The sequence below is a fragment of the Rousettus aegyptiacus genome, unplaced genomic scaffold (genome assembly GCF_014176215.1).
Source record: "Rousettus aegyptiacus isolate mRouAeg1 unplaced genomic scaffold, mRouAeg1.p scaffold_m13_p_3, whole genome shotgun sequence".
In the NCBI taxonomy this organism is placed as follows: Eukaryota; Metazoa; Chordata; class Mammalia; order Chiroptera; family Pteropodidae; genus Rousettus; species Rousettus aegyptiacus.
Window position 1 is genome coordinate 25,498,674 of NW_023416306.1, and position 15,796 is coordinate 25,514,469.

At 37.7% G+C, this 15,796-nt stretch overlaps 1 protein-coding gene and 1 pseudogene across 3 annotated transcripts in view; one reads left to right on the plus strand and one right to left on the minus strand.

Annotated features, from left to right (window-relative positions):
* Window positions 1-15,796, minus strand: part of PLPPR1 (phospholipid phosphatase related 1) — a 213,543-nt gene that overhangs the window by 188,889 nt on the left and 8,858 nt on the right. Inside the window, exon 2 of one of the 3 annotated variants that reach the window (XM_036238324.1) lies at window positions 14,834-14,997. The exons of the other annotated variants lie outside the window; for them this stretch is intronic. The gene's annotated coding sequence lies outside the window, so the exon portion shown is untranslated. The remainder of the gene's footprint in view (window positions 1-14,833; window positions 14,998-15,796) is intronic. 3 annotated transcript variants of the gene reach the window in all.
* LOC118601276 lies at window positions 782-900 on the plus strand (annotated as a pseudogene).

Genomic DNA, 15,796 nt, shown 5'->3' on the forward strand with positions numbered 1-15,796 from the left:
AGAACAATAAAAGGCCTTATTCCCTGTGCCATTTCAGACAGAATACGTAGTCTCGTGTGCTTGTATCTCCTCTGTTAGCAATAGGGGTTCGGTAATTTCAATTTGAGATTGTTGAGTTTCTCCGTGCTTCACCAACATATGGGATTATGGTAGTTATAATAAAATTTCACAGGTTCTTGCCCCCATTTACTTAGGCAGGACCTGCAAGCAACACCCCCAACCCCCTCAGAGTCTCACTCAGGTATGTCTGGTGGCCCCCATAAGGTATCTCATGTGCGCTCATTTAGCTCCTGGCATCATGTGGCATTTGTTAGGTTCTTCCTCTCCTGTCCTCTCCTGTTCTAGCTCTCCTATAACCATCAGACTGATGGAGCTGATGGGAGTGGAGGAAGCCAATGCAAAATACCAGGACTAGTAGTCCACAAAGGAGTCCAGGGTCTGACTATGCTGAATGTCAACACAAACCCACCTTTGCTGACAGAAGCCCCCAAACGTTTTCATCAAGGCCTGAACCAGTCCTTGGAAGTCCTGTGCACCATGGAAGAATTCTGAGATCAAGCTCTTTCCCAGGTTATAACTAGGAAAAGAGAGGTGAGGCCCTTCTGCTCTTTATCCCCAAACCTATCTTTTCTTTATCCCCCTCTACCCAGTCTCTGTTTGGGGGAGTCAAGTATAGAGAGAGCCCTTCCTCAGTCTAATCCTAAGCTAAGCTCTCCTTGTTTTCCTCCAGCTCTCTCCATCACAAGACATGTGTGGGATATAGATAAAAATGGTACTGAGAGTTTACGGCCATGCTACCATGAACAAGCCCGATCCTGTCTGATCTTGGAAGCCAAGCAGGGTCAGGCCTGGTTAGTACTTGGATGGGAGACCACCTAGGAAGACCGGGTGCTGTGGGCATAAAAAATAGATAAATGAATAAAATAAAGGATTGTAAACTGACAAGGTCTTTGCAACCTGTGAGGTCAACCAAGGGTTGCCTTGCCTAAAAAAAAAAAAAAAAAAAAAAAAAAATCATACTGAGAAAGTAAGAAACATTCTCTGTCTTCTGTCCCTTCGGGGGTTGGAGACTCTAGTTGGAGGAGAAACTTATAACCTTGGAGAGATGAAATGGTTCAGGCTTTTATATTGTAATAGGTGGGTTCATTATTGTTCTGCAGTGCATTTTTAATATCTGGAATCTTTCTTCTTTTTCCTATTCTGGATGAGAGGAAATTTTGCTTCTTCCCTTTCTTTGCTTCCTCAGTTAAATGAACAAGGGTGTGTGTGGCTCAAAGGAGAAGAAAGAGGGACCTTGAGATCTGAGATCTTTGAACTGCTTTCTAAATACTCTGACAAGTCACCACAGAGGAAAAGGAAGAAGGGATTAAAGTGGACATTTATCTTTGGGAAATCTGAGCAAAAGACACTGTGTACAAAAAGTCTTGTGACCCAATAATGTTTATCAGAAGCTCTTTCTTCTTAACTGACAACCAAATCCTAGGGCAACTGAGCCCAGAAAGTAATAGGGTCACCATCAGTGATAGTAACTTCTGCAGATGGTGCCGTGTCATATACCCAAGAGCTGATTAATCAAAGACTGGATTAAGAAATCTTAAATGACCCCAAGGCATCTGTCAAAATAAAATTTTAGCAGTCTTAGAAACTTCAAAATCAAAAGGACACTAGGGACATACAAGGATCTCTCAGAGAATGCTGAAGAGAGATTTTTAAATTGATTATTCTTTTTGTATCGTGGGTTACATTCAGATAGTCCTTAGGGCCAAGGACTGAAATTCTGACTTGATGTTAATTTAATTCTAATTGGGAAGTTCAGGTACATATGGGTAGGTATAAGGTCTTAGCCCCACTTGAGAATGAGGGGATCTGATTTCCCAAATTAAACTGGATTCCTTGGCTCTGAGTTTTCCTGACTCCGTAAGATGATCTCAGAATGTGTAAATGACTTGGGAATGGCTAAACTTGAAGGTGCCCTTGTCTTAGAGAGGATGCTGTAGGTGTAGCCTGGTCCAGATCTGCCAAAAAAACACGTGACCAGAAAAAAGAATTAAGGTGTAGAAATAATCCAAGACAGTATTATTAAAATACCAGGATGAAGGAGAGACATTGAAAAACAGTCTCTATAAAAGGTATATGTGGTTCTGAGGAGTGAATAACACTTCCACTGAGATATATAATTCCATGGGTCAAGTGCCCAATACACACTTTCAAAAAGAATTAGGAATGTTTTGCCAATAAAAATAACCCACAGAGAGAACTGAAAGCTACTTGACCTAGCCAAAATTCTCAAAATAAGACACATGAGTAAAAACTACAGGAAGATGGATTTCAAAGACATTTAAGATAAAATGTTTTAACAACTGTAAGGTGGAACGGGTTACCTTTGGAGCCTACATAATAAAATGATTACGAGGTTTAAGAGTCAGAAAACCATGGTTTTGAATCCTGATGTTTAACTTGTACTTGCTGTGTTTTTCAACTTCTTTGGGCCTCTCTTTTGTGACCTGAAGGCAATGGATACTGATAGTGCATAATTCCCTGGAATACTAAAGGCTTAATGATATAATGTATATAAAGCATTTATACAGTATCTGGCACTTAAGAAGACTCAGTAAATAGAAGCTGCTATTATTACTGCTTTTGTGTTAATAGCTGGTGTGAGTAGAAGTTGCCAACTACAGATAGAGGAGAAAGTTAGCTGTGGGGAATTTACATCACGTAAACAAAGAATGCTTATTTCTAAGCGTGTGTATTCTAAGCAAACAATGACTTTAAACTGACTGCTCAAAAGAGATGAAGTTAATTGTGTCCACTGGCAAAAGACTCAAAATGTGTTATTCACTATACCACTCCATCGTACCCATGTGAGTGGAATCATATAGCCCAGCACAATAAACCAGACAGATCAATAAAGTTTAAACAAGAATTCCCACATGAGGTAATGCAGGGAAAAAAACCCATCAAATTGGATTATGGCATAAAGGGCCTCAGTGTGCTTGTTGAAAATATCTGTAAGTGATTTTATATGACCTGAAGCAGAATACCAAGGGCTAGTGATTACATAAATAATGGAGCAGGAAGAGAGCAACAATATTTAAGGTTATTCAAGACAATGAGTAAGCATAAAGCTAACATTTGAAATGAGAGCGTCTAATCCAATTCTATAAAGATTAATAAACTGATCTTTTGAGTTACTTGAAACACTTGAGCAAACTGCTTTCAGAAAGACAAATACGACTGTCTCAGCTGGAGAATTAAAGGTAAGTCCTGTCTTGAATGAAATAAGAACTCAGAACATTTTTCAGTCTATTATTTGGTTTTAGAGATTGTCTTTATTAGATGAGTATCGAAAGGATACTTCTGGGATTAGCATAAGAGAAGAAGGACTAATAAATTTAAGATCTTTTTCATTGTTAGCCTAAAAACTCAAAAACAAACTAATGTTACAGATGATGATACAGGGAAAATAGAACTTGATCTTATTCAAAGTGTGAAAAACCCCATTCCTACGATACCTTCTTTATTCAATCATTGGTTTTAACTAAAAGGGACTCCCAATCCTGGACACTGAACTCATGAGCTCAGGTTAAGCAGTCCATATGGAGCCTTTTATTTACAAAATGGCTACACTGGCACTGAGAAGAAAAGGAAAAAGCACCTCCACTCCACTCCTGCCACAGGCCCTCCCTGCTTTCATACTCACAGGAGGGCCAGTGGCTCTCCTTAGCAGGTTCCTGCTGGGTCAGCTCCTAAGGGCCTTCCTCAGTTCCCATTCTGTCTGCTTCACTTTGGGCTGACACAGCAAATGCGCACGGAAGAGGTCTGCAGCCTAGCAGAGTCAGAGACGAGAAACAAAAAGGGCTCCTTTCATTTATTTGTTTGTTTGTCTGTTTGTTTGCAATTCTCTCCCTCCACTGACAGTCAAGGATTTTAGTGGCTGGCGCCAGGGGAAGACACTGGAAGAAATCAATTTTTAATAACCTCAGAGATCACAGGGCAGCAGATAGTAAGTCCTTGAGAAGATCAAATCCGGTCTAAAAGAGGGCAGTACAGGGTTCATGCACAGCACGGCTGAAGGTAGGTGGGAAGGCCTAATAGAAATATCACATCTGGACTTCGGTACACCAACACCATCTTGGATTTTGTTCCAATTGACTGTGTCATCAACAGGTTTCGAAAATGTTGCTGGGACCATTTTTTGACACTGGTCAGAGGTTGTGTCCAAAGCAATGAATGCTTGGGAGGGGCCCCGGAAATTATCTTGTGAATTATCTCTGTGAAAGTCAGGTTATAGATTTCAGGCTATTTAGTAAGAAGATTAATAAATAGGAAAATGTGATTCAACATGGAAAAGAACATTCAAGCTAATCATTTTTGATACTGAAATATACTGTAAATAGGGTTTGAGATTTCCCTTTCTAGAGATTATTGGAAGTAGTAGAGGCTATCATATGCTCCTGGTTTCTTACAGAATCAAATGCTCTCTTCTCGGACTGGTACACAAGGCCATTTATAATCAAGTCCCAGACTATCCTTTACGCTTCATCTTTTCCTGACAACTTCCAAATCTTTTACCCCAGCCACACAGAAGTACTTCTTTTGTATTCACTGATTCGTTTATTGATTCATACACCCATTCATTTATTCAACATACACATAGCATCTCATTAATTATCTAAACGATCTTGTAAGGTTGGTAGAGTGTTATCCTTTCTCCTGGAGCAGGGATGTGAATGCTCTGCTAAGGAATCTGAACTTAATCACTGAAAGAGCTGGAGATTCCACAAAGTACATAAAAACACAAGGGATTTTTGTTGTGGAATGGACTTGGTCTGATTTTTATTTTGGAAACATAACTTTGGAAGAATTAAAGTAGGTAAGTGTGGTGGGGTAATTGATAGTGGACACAGAGGATACGATAATGAACCAAGCAAGGTGTAATAAGAGTATAAATTAATCCTGTGCTGATAGGAATAGGGAAACATGGAATCAATATGAGAGACATTTAGGAGGTAAAGTAATAAAAGGTTAGATTGAGAAGGGAAGTAAGGGAGAAGGAGGTTCCAGGAGGAGACCTGGGTTTCTGGCTTAGATAATGGTGGTGCCATTAACTAAGAGCAGATTTGTGGGAGGAAATAAATCCTTTTCCATCTTCTGGTTTAGGTACTGTGTGACAGACATCCAAGTTGAGATGCCATCAGGCTGTCTACCACGTGAATCTGGGCTCTTCCAAATGGAAACATCAAAGATAAATTAAAAATAAAGTATCTAATTTGTTCTGCCCTTTTACTTTCACCTGATCGAAAACTCTAAGTGCTAATATCTTTTTACCACCGACTTAGAAGTATTTGTGAAATAATGAAATATAGGCAACTGTTGAATGAGTAAATTGCTATGGTGTTCCCAGAAGGGAGTTTGGCAGAATGAATCTCAGTTAAAAGTGTATCCATCCTATGTGGTAGATTTTTGGGGAAAAAAAAAAATTCACAATGGTTTATAGATCTTTCTATCAAAAAGAAGAGTCTATTTCTCTGTCCCTTGAATCTGGGCTTGGCTATAGATCTTGCTTTGACCAATTTCACATTAGAAAACAATGCAAGCAGGGAACTGAAAAATGGGGTTTGCCCTGTCTTACTGCTGGGAAACTTTCTACTAGCACGTGAACAAGCCCAGGCTAGCTTCCTACAGGAAGAAGACAATGTAGAGAGAAGCCCCAGCCACCCAGTCATCTCAGTCATGTCAGCTGTGCCACCTGAGGCCCTGAACACTCTTGACTGTGGTTTCTCAATGTTGCCACTATTGACACCTAGAGCCAGATAATTCTTTGTCGTAGAGGGCTGTCCTGTGCATTATCAGAGCAGGAGCTCTAGCCTCTACTCACTAGATGCCAGTAGCATCCTTTCCTCCCCAATTTTGTTAGGCAAAATGTCTCAGAGATTGCCTATGGGGAAAATTCACCACCATTTGAAAACCAATGGTCTAGACCATATTTATTGTCCATAAGGTGATATTCAAGATACAGTTTTTATAATAATAGCAAGTAAAAATTATTATATGATTATGTCATATATACTATGGTATTTTATGTGGATTATATAATTTAATCCTATCACAAGCATAAGAAGTATTATTATCTTTATTTTACAGAGAGAACTGAAGTAAAGAAAGGTTAAATATGCCCAAATTCACCTAGCTACTAAGTAGTAAAGCAGGTACTCGACAGTCTGTTACTATTACAATTCCTTAACTATCATTTGGAGCCAATTCATTGGTTGTAACCAAACAGGTTATAAAGGAATAAGTATACTATGATATCATATTACTTGTTAAAATGAGGAGCACTGTATGTAGGCATAAAGAAATCCTACAAGGATATACATCAAAATGTTAACCATGGTTATCACCATCTGGGTGTTAGAATCACTTATATTCTGTCCCTCTAAATTAAAAAATAAACACGACCTATCTTCAAGGAGGTGCACAATGAACGGAAGAGACTAACACATGTGCAAAATAGCTATAAAGCAAGAACAAAAATAAAATGAGCACTAATAGAAGAACAGACTATAATATGAAAATTAGGTAGAAAATTATTATTTCTGACCAGAAGCATCTGAGAAGGTAGAGAAGATTTTAGTAGGTTGTGAAGGATAGTTAAAACTTTGAGAAGTGCACATGGCACAAGAAGGTTCAAGACACAGGAGCAGGAATATGCAGGGCATGCTTATAGAAAGGCAAGAAGTCTTACGTGGCTTGAGCAGGTGGGAGATAAGATGGAGAAGATAGCCTAGGGCTTAATATTGAAAGATCTGAGTGCCAAAATGAAGAGCCTGGATTTTATGGCGAGCGACTAAAATCGTTGAGGAATGGGGTGACATGACTAGAGATGTATTTTATATGTATAGATCAGACAGCAGTAGTTACAAGGAATTGGAAGGAGGAGAAGTAAGAGACCAATTAAGATGAGTGAAAAAAAAAATACAGGCAAAAATAATGATAGCCTCAATTAGGACAGTGGCAAAAACAGAAACAATACTAGAAACATTGTAAAAAGCTGAGACTGGAGACTCATCAACATCAGTATTAAAGGGCTGGGAAAATAGGATGAAAATAGAAGCCATAGAGGCATAGAGGCAAAAGGAAAACTAAGAAAGGACCATGTAAAGGAAGCCATGAGAGGAAACAGTCTAAGTGAATCTAGAGTGTCAGCAGAGTTTGAGTGAAACCTTTTATTTATGAAGAGAAGGCTGAGTCCAGGTAGGAGGTGGTGGACAAAAGGACAACGCAGAGGCAGTGAGATGAAAGGCTAAGAGGCTGCAGTACACAACTGTTTCAGAACTTCAGGTTTTGGAAGTAGAATAGTTCTAGTTCCATGATCAATCAATACTGCCATTAACTGGCACCAACTTGGACCAATCTAGACACATAAACATGTTTTTAATCAACTTAGCACTACCAACAGAGAGAGAAGATCCATGGAGTACTCTCTCATCGTCCTTTGGGAGCCTCCCTCTCCTGGAACCCTTCTTCTATCCTATTCCATAATAGGATAGAAGTATTAAAATATCCCCCATCCCAGATCCTGTCCCTTCATACTTGGTTCTTCCAGGAACAACTAAAATAGCAGAAAACACAGCAGCTACTCATTTGGGATATCTTTCTCATATATACCAGTATCAAAAAAATTAAATCCAAACCATATTTGGAAAATTTAGTTTTCATTGTTTTTCTATCTTTTACATTCATAACTTCATGTTTAAAACAACTGCTCTGTGATTCCCCTCTTCTCAGAGTGGACAGTAAATTCTCTCAGTACATAAGTCTTTTGCCAAAACTGACACTGAGGAGAATTCAAATCAACTTGGAGAACACAAAATCACAGATCCTGGAATTTCCTGGAGTCTTGAAGGAGGCTTTGATTTTAGTTGCTGGATGTGATAAACTCAAAGGCAAACTGATCTCACTTACAATCTTGTTTTTAAAAATAATCAAGGCTCTTATTAGAAGCATCACTTTAACATGCATATGTATAGATACATACATATATATATGTATATGTGTTGATTTTGTTTATTTTTTAATACGAAAATGGAATTTTACAATAACTGTCACTTGAGAAGAAGTACACCATGGCCATTAGAGTGCCAGCTTTGGAGCCATCCTACAAAGGTTTAAATCCTAGTTTTACCACTAAATATTTATGTGGCCTTGAAAGTCATTTAGCCTGACTACATTTTATTTTCTGCTTTATTTTCTCAACTGTCAATTGATACTGTGACACTTGAATGAAGTAATACATGTAACTTAGAATAGTGCCTGGTACATGGTAAGTAATATAAATGTTTTAACTACTATTATTATTAATTTTCTTTTTCCACTTACCAAATGGTAATGAACATCCCATCTCACCAGGTGAATAAACATAAAGACACATTTTTCAAACTGGTATAATTTTCCAATTTATTTAGTATTCCATAATTTATTCAATGCACTATTGATAAGTATTCAAATATTTTAACTACTAAATGCTGTAATAGTGGATATATAATATACATATCCATCTTTAAAAACTCATTCCCTCATTTCCCTAAAATAACTTCCCCGAATTCAGATTACTGAGAGAAAAGTGTATTTTCAGTTTTGAAATATTTTTCAATTAAGTTCTGAAACTATTATAATTTATAAAACCAACTTCAGTGTGCAAAGTATATACATATGCAAATTTGCTACCACTGAACAAAATCAATATTTAAAATTTTTTTTACCAATCTTGCGGCTGCAAAATGGTATCTTGAATTTTTATTTGCTTTTCTTTAGCTGCCAGTGACACTGAACTCCCCTTGATATAATGTTGCCCATTTGCATTTTACCTTTTATGAGTTTCTTGTTTGTACCCTTTGCTCATTTTACTATTGTCTATTTCTCATCGACTGGTAGCGTTTTTTGACAGCATGTTTATTTACCCATTCTATGCCACATGTACTGCTAGTATTTGCCTATCTTTCAAATCTTCATCATCCATGTTCTAGCAAATGGCCACTCTTTAGACAACAGCTCCGAATCGAAATCTTTGCTGGCTTCTGAAGACCTGTGGCTCTTGAAGTATGAGCATTCAATGCAAATGCATTAGGAGATATGCATATTTCCTATTATAAAATCAATGCTTCTAAGAATCTCCTTGAAGTGAGACAGTATCATATCACTCTACATAGTTTACCTTAGAAAATAAATCTTTTCCTGAAAAAGGATACTTAGTTTATTTACTATCTCATTGTGAGTCTCATTTCTCTAGGACAGGCTATTATCCCAAAGCACTGTGTTCTTCTCTGATACTTTATATGAATATATGAAACTCAGTAAGAAGTTTACACACATGGCTCTAAGATCCCTGTGGTTTTCAATTACCTCAGGGCAGGCCTGGTGCCTCTTACCTCAAACACTCACTAGATCGAGGATCATGCTGTCTTATGACTATGTTTTTGTGTTCCCAATGAAATGGTAAACTCAGTTGTCATTTTTCATTTTGCTTTTCAGGAGCCCTGATGTTTTCCTGGATACAGAACAAGGCTATTTGGCATTTCTCCCTGTGAGTAATGATCTATTTATGGACTTGTTTCTCTGGCACATTTCTCCTGACACAGTTCTCAAGACACAGAGAATGAAAGAATTAATTTGGGCCAAATGGAAAATGGAATGAAGGATCAGGAGATTCATTTGGTCAATCAACAAATATTAATTGAGTTTCTACTATGCATAGAATGGGTAAATAAACTGGGTGCCCACTACCGATACAGTGCAATTTGAGAAAAATCACAAGACTTACCTAAGCTAAAATACCTCCCTCAACAATACTCAGTTCCTAAAGATCTTAGTAACACCAGCCAAAATCAGCAGCTTTAGAAAAAGAGACATGTGACAAAAACCAAAAGGGGCAAGAATTAAAATAAATAGAAGAGCTGCTCAAAGATAGGAGGCCATTCAAGGCAAACTACAGGCACAGATGTATTTGCAGACAGAATTAATGTACAGTATGATCATTATAAACGTATATATTTTTATAGCACAAACACTGAGCATCGAATGGTGAGGAAATCACATGGTTCAGACCTGAGACTGGACTCATACTGGTTATAATCTAAAATGAGGGTAAAAAAAAATAAAAGGAGAAAGAAATTGAAGTGACACAATTATAAGAGTATAACGGACACTGCTTGGGCTGAAGAAGGAGGGGAAAGGTGTTCCTGACACAAACCACAGAATGGACACCATGGTGAGGCAGAGCAGGGAGGGAGGACAAACATCCACACACCGGCTAAAAGACAACAGAATTGACCCAGTGCTCAGGAACACACTTAACATTCTTTTTGTGATTTCATTTCTCAAAGAGCAGATGAAGTCATTAGGTGGAGTACTACTCTGTAACCCATTCTTATCAACGGTAATGTGGAATGAGGAAAACATCTTCAAAACAGGAAAATGAGTATTCACGATAGCCAAGGAGGAATATTTCAAGGAGTCTAGAGAAGAAAGGAGCAAAACCTCTAATCTAAAACTCTATGAATGGTTAAAAGGACTAGGTGTATGTATGTGGGGCGTGGGGAGCCTCAAGTGTAAAAACTGCAAATGATTCTGCTGGGGAAGGAAAGGTGAGTGACTACATGAGACTGGGTTTCAAAAAGCTCCACTTCAAAGTCCACATACTAAAAAGGACATATAACCAAGATAAATACATTAAAATCATGACAAGATTTGTAAGGACAGTAACAGCAATCATAAGCTAAAGGAAGTAGGGGTTGAGAAAATGTTGAGAGACAAAAAGAGGGTTTTATTGGCTTTGGTAAGTATAAGAGAAATGACAAATTGGGGCAGAGGATAGAGAAGAAAAACATGGAACTTAATAATTTTCCTGTTGGCCTGGGTGGAGGGATGGATTTCAGAGTTGTTGGGGAGGGGTGGGAGTCAGGCATTAGGGGTTAGAAGCAAGGGCTGTCTAAAATGGACAAGAGAGTAAATAAGAAGAAATGGAAGGGGAAAGTAACTCAGAGTAAAGGGACTTTGGAAAAAGGTCAAAGGAGAAACCATCCTGGGTGAAGTGCACATGGAGCAATTCATAAGGTGTTCAGCAGGTCCTTGATGTAGTGTATTTATAAACACAAACATGCTTAAGAATGTACACGTTGGATTTTGTAAGAGTAAACCAGTCTTGGTTAGTAAATAGGAATTTCTGAATGTTGGAAGAAATTAGGATTCTTCGTTAAGTTTTAACATGTCTGTATCCTCAAGGTGTGGCTGATATTTCGTTCAAGAGTAAGGAAAGGAGAAAACAACTGACATTTACTGAGAATGAAGAATATGCCAGGAGATCTACAGACAGATTTACAGATACTCTTTACAATATTCATATGAGGTAGGTGTTATTAGCCCACTTTTAGAATAGGAAATTGAAAGTCAGAGAGGTTAAATATCTTGCCCATGTCAAACGTAGTAAAACAGAACTGAAAATTATCTGTTGGACCCCAGAGCCCCCAGTCATCTCATTATTCTATACTGTCTCTGGGGCAGTACAAGAATATCACAAACTCTTTACGCATCAGGTGGCTTCATTGCTTACCACCTACGCAGCTGTAGGGCAAGCCTCTTATCTGACCCTGTCTGGCTAAAATATATTTCTAAAGAGCAATCATTTGGAATCTCTAACCCAGCACATTAGTAGCTCACCCTCACTTATTATTGCTCAACTAAGTTGCTCCATTAGCCTTCTAGCTTCCAACTCCCAGAAGCTCAGGGAAATCCCATTCATTCATAACTCTTTAGTTCACTTACTCATTCACTGACTCTTCCATTTATTCATTCATTCAACAAATATTTAGTGTACACTCAACTATGTCCAATAATAAAAGAAAAGGAATATGTCTAGTTTCAACTGTTGCCTGTCATTAAGACCCCAACAGTTTGTCTAGGTCTCGCTAATTCATCCATTTGAACTTTCCTTGTGATTCTCATCAAAATGGTTTTGGTTTCTCCAACTCAACAGAGGTAAAGGGCACAAGACCTTTACTTTATTATTGATTTTGATGCTTTCAAACCATACCTCCCTAACTGGCAGGTCTTACTCCTTCTATTTTAAGTGAAATAGCTGATTCTTTCTGAAGCAGTTCAGACCCACCCTCTCTTCGATCTCTTCATTTTCCTCTTCTGCAAGCAGCCCCCACCTCCACCCACGTACAGTTTTAAAATCAAGGCTGAGAACCTTCTCAATTCCTCTGTGTAATCTCAGACACACTTCATATTAAAATGGGAACATAGGAACCATAAAACTGAATAGCTTTAGGTAAGTAATTTCGGGCAAACTAGGTAAAATGATTCCTGGTATGAATGCCAAGCATATACTCTGTTTACCATAGAACACTTTCGAGTAACAAAAAAGAGAAACACTTCTGAGCCTACAGTGAGTTATATCTTCTGCCAGTACATGCATTTACATCTGATTCACACTACATGCTTTGGTTTTCAACTGTCAAATGAACAATAAAAATTTGAGCCTCTCATTCCTGGAAGAGTTACTTCATCTCCCTTCATTTTCTATAAAATGATGGTGCTGAATTAGTAATAATGTATTAATAAATGAGCACTTTTGCAGAATTTTAGAGTTTACCCTCTCATACATTATCTCAGAACAATTCTTTATGGTCTTCATTTTACAAATGAAGCAATTAAATCTAGAGAGGTTAAGAAAACTCTCAGGTCACACAGTGCGTAAATGATGTAGTCAAGGCTCAAGCTCAGATCTTTTGATCAAAATCTCATATTTTCCACCATGTTCCACCTTTTCCAAATGATCTTTATATTCTTGTTCAGGGGCTGGGGTGGGCATGGGCTAAAAGTTGCCTGGGTGAGGGTTAGGGATCATGCATTAAGGATTAGCAGTAAGAGCTCTCTAAAACTGTCAAGAGTGTAGACAAAGACAAATACAAGAGAAAGGGAGTGCTGGAGAAAAGAGGTAGAAGACTGGGAAAATGTCAGAGGAGAAACTATGCTGGGTAAAGTCCATATGGAACAACAGTTAAGGCGAAGTTTGTGTTTCATCTCCTATTATAATGGAACAATTATTCTTTTTTATTCACATTTTAATAATATTTAAATCACCTTCATTTATAAAATATTCCCCATGGAATTATAATTTGATAAAACTTCTTTTTGATCAAAAATATAATCACTTAAGTTACAGCCATTTTTTAAAACTCAAATTGAGAAATAATTCAGAATTACTTTTGAACAAAAAGAAAAGTTCTCAAGTATCTTCCTGTAGCTCTAGATGTTCAGAAGCAGGTTTACTTGAAAGCTGAATTTACCTTAAAAGATATTTATCGTTATTTCTAGGATGGGGGTGGGGGTGCGGGGTAAGGTCTAAAACCTGGGAGAGAAAAATGAGGAAAACTCTTGGTGGACAGATGTTTCTTTGCTACTAAAGAATGCTGTAAGCCAGAAAAATTCTTTGACAGAAAATATCCTTGGGCAGGTCCATGCATGCTTTCTGGAGGAATAAGGGGAAAAAGATTCTATGCAAGTATATGTATGTGTGTAAATACACACACACACACACACACACACACACACACACACACACACACATATACATCAAGGTAACCAATCAGTAAAACCAAGGAAAACAAGACTTAAAGTATGTATCTAACCAACAATGATTAATAATGTTGTCTTTATGTTTGAGAAGGCATACATTTTCATCAATTCCCAAGCATCTCTGTGAAAATACAATAATGCAGGGAAAGAGAACTGAGATGTATTTAAAGCAAAGCTTTGATGTATTGATTAAATCCCTTCATTTTCCCACCTCTTGCTATGCTTCTGAATTCCGCAGTTCATGGGTCAGCAGTGACTGACAAACACCTGACAAATTTGGGGGGTTACCAGGATAATGAGTCATATTTTTGGCTTTTTGGTTTAAGTCTTAATGTCAAAAAAAAAAAGAGAGACATCAAAATGTTATGGAAAAAAGTGTAACAACCCAGTATTTTGAAGCTTGACATCTAAATGGTTCTGAAGGTTATATCAGCTATATGTCATGTGTATATCATAAATACTGAATAATAGTTGCTATGATTTCCTAGTCATTATTATGTTCTCAACTCTATGTTTAGGCAAGTAATGTATTTATTCCTTACAAAATCTGATAAGAGAGAAGTACTTTTATTATCTCATCTCTCAGATGAGAGATCTGAGACTAAAAAAGACTAAGAGATTGGCCTGACATCACAATGTCAGTCAACTGGGACTAGAACCCAGCTCCATCTGACTGAATATTCTGGGCTGTTAATCCACCACACAATACTGCCTCCATATTGGAGTATTTAAGATAGAGTATTTAAGAATTAGAGTTTTACTTATGCTTTTATCATGAAGAAAAATCATCAGTTGATATAAGGAAGAGCGTATGCCCTGATTAAAGTTGGCAGGTAAAATGTGTGTATTTTGGAACTCATTCCTTCCGGTTCAAGATGGCAAGAAGCAAAGCTGAAAAATAAACTTCGGCTAATATGTTTCTAGAATACCTTCCCTAGGTAACGTGGGTACCATCTCATTACAACATTATGGTCGGATCGTTGTCTAACTTCAAAGTGTTGCTAAAATTGGAGACTGTCAAGCCAGGAAGGAGGAGAAGATGGAGCTTGGGCAGAGGTTAGAGGGGCAGGGAGGGATATGGGCACAGAGAGGCAGTCTCTGGAGCAGCTTGTGGGTGACAGTATTGAATACAGCATGAGTTTCAATTTGCTAAGGGTTTTTTTGCTCAAGCTAGCATTGGGACGTGAATTACCTAGTTCCTCCTTCCAGATGTGAGGGTCGTTTTGCAGTCAGATATAATGCAATCAGCACTGACATAATAACAGGCTGAAAACCAGCCTGTCATCTCAGCCTCTCCAGTCACCAGCTGTGGGACCCTGGACAAGTCACTTAATCACAATGGACTTCAATTCTCATCTAGAAAAATAAGAGAATTGGAATAGATTATCCCTTCCAGCAATTCTGTGAATCAAGGAGAATTACAGCTGCTATCATTCATTAAGTTCAAATTAAATCCCCTCATTACTTTATCTTTTGCTAGAAAGTGACCTCCTGAAAAGCATGTGGTATAGTAGGTGGACCCTAGAAGGAGCTCAGAAGATATTTGCTCATTGACGGTATCTACAGAATATACACAAGGACAGATGGCCAAAGGACTCTAGGATATGTCAGCTGAGTTCCATTTTAGGATGGAAAGTAGCATTCACCCTTGTCATATAATAGTAATATTTACCAAATGCTTATTAATCTAAAAAAATTGCTTTCATTTGAAATTGTAACTAAAAGTCAATGGTAAAATAATATATAAAGTTTATTTCCACCTTTTTTATAAAAAGAAGAAAATGTAATAATATATGTAAATATTATGGACCAAAAACGTTAGAGGAACCTACAGCAAAACAATTGATAGTGGTTTTCTGAGGAAGAAGTTGCAGTGGATATATGACTGATTTTTGTTTTCTATACCATGTGCTTCACTATATCTGCATTTTGTATAACATTGTAGTACATATATAATTGGTTTAATTCGTTCTGTGATTGCTAAAATATTCTAATTGTTTCAAACTAACCTGACGAGGAATTGTTTGTTCCACATGCTACACGTCAGCCCATGTGAAAAAAACAAAACCCAAATGATTTTCTCATAGAGATATTGCCTTGCTTTTATACTACTGGGAGAACACACACACACACACACACACACACACACACACAC